The sequence below is a fragment of the Echinops telfairi genome, unplaced genomic scaffold (genome assembly GCF_000313985.2).
Source record: "Echinops telfairi isolate 266 unplaced genomic scaffold, ASM31398v2 ScPeMD7_7466;HRSCAF=8504, whole genome shotgun sequence".
NCBI lineage: Eukaryota > Metazoa > Chordata > Mammalia > Afrosoricida > Tenrecidae > Echinops > Echinops telfairi.
In genome coordinates this window covers 1,894,729-1,896,382 of record NW_022111366.1, presented here as the reverse complement: position 1 = coordinate 1,896,382, position 1,654 = coordinate 1,894,729, and the positions used below count along the sequence as shown (strand labels likewise).

Here is a 1,654-nt window from a genome sequence, read left to right as displayed (position 1 = left end):
CTAAAAAATGCTCTACTTCATTAGTCATCAGAGAAACAAAATGCTACAAAGCAAAACAACAATAAGAAACCTTAGAATGACTAATTTTAAAAAGACATAATAACAAGGAATCAGTGGTGAGGAAGTGGAGAAATGAGAATCCCCTGGGTGCAGCTACTTTGGAAAATAGTTGGATATTCTTCAAGCAGTTAAACATGGATTTACCATATGGACCCAGCAATTTCACTCAAAAATTCGGATGGGAATGTTCACAGCATCAGTATTCATAATCACCATGAGTGGAAACAACACACATCTTCATCACCTGCTGAGTGGGTAAGTAAAACTATCACTTTCATACAAAACTGCTCAGTCATAAAAAGGAATGAAGTACAGTTACATACTATCACATGGATAAACCTTGAGGACAGTACGTTAAATAAAAACCCCACATACCTTTTAACTACTTTTCTGCCAAGTGCCCCAAACTGGCAAATCCATAGAGACAGAAGTAGATTAGTGGTATCAGGGCTGAGAGAGGAGAAGATAGGACGTTCCTGTCTAATGGTACAAGATTTCTTTTTGAGATGATGAAAATGTTCTAAAGTAGATTTTGGTGTGTCAGTTGCATAACTCTGTGATTATGCTAAAATCCATCACACTGTATGCTCTAAATGGCTGCATTTTTTGGTATATAAATTATACCTCAGTAAATTTGCTATATTAGGTAGGGGGAGAGGAAGCATTCTGAAATTTCAGGCCACATAGCTGACTTGCCTGAGTTTACTTGACAGTAGAAGTCGGCACTAAAACGGATTTCTCCACTTCCTGTGAACTACGCTAACTGGACCCCAGACTTTCCTTTGATTGGTCTGAAAAACTGACCTTAGGTCATAAGTTCCCATGCCTGAGAAAAATTGAGACCAAATCTATTTCCCTGCAAAGGGACGACAGGATTTGAATTTTGAAACTGGAGATGCTGGACTCTTTTTGGAAAATAGCTAGCAAATTCTTACGAGAAACCAGCTACACAAAGGCAAAGGCTTGTTTGCATAAGTTATAGTGAAATCACTTCTTAAAAATATATCTTAAGTGTTTAGGAGAAAGGGAGCAGACACTTCTCCAGACCCGTGGGTGGGGATGGGTGTGGTGCACTCACGGAGCCTCACAGGGCCGCAGCACGAGGAATCTACTGCTTACAGCCAATTCATGTCCTTAAAAGGCCAAACGGAGAGGAATTTAACTTAGAAGAGACATTTTAGAACTGTGCTGTTATAAAACTATAGGCCATGCAGTGGCCGATTAATGATGACAGCGAGGGTGAGGAGCTGAACGGTCCTTTGAATTCATCAACCCACACAGAGAAGAGCATTTCTCAGGAGAGCACTCACGCTGCTTTCAAGCCCTGGGAGGCATGGGTGGGAGAGCTTGGCAGAGAGGGGCGGGGGGTGTGGAAAGGGGAAGATGAGGGTGCATGAACTGGCCTTTCCGCAGGCCAGGGTGAAAGTCTGCTGCTTAAAGCTTCAGTGAGGGAGGATGGGAGAGCGAGAGAAAACCCCGGGGATACCTGGGACTAGACAAAGTCAAAGTAATACAAGGTGCTTCCTGCCCCTCTTGTCACAAAATGAATCAGTCCAATCCCTGTCCGACTGGTTTTCTTGACACACCCCTCTAG

General features: G+C 42.7%; 1 protein-coding gene across 1 annotated transcript in view; it reads right to left on the bottom strand.

Annotated features, from left to right (window-relative positions):
• The window catches only part of NOTCH2 (notch receptor 2), a 140,169-nt gene that overhangs the window by 85,396 nt on the left and 53,119 nt on the right, over window positions 1–1,654 (bottom strand). The window lies entirely within an intron of this gene.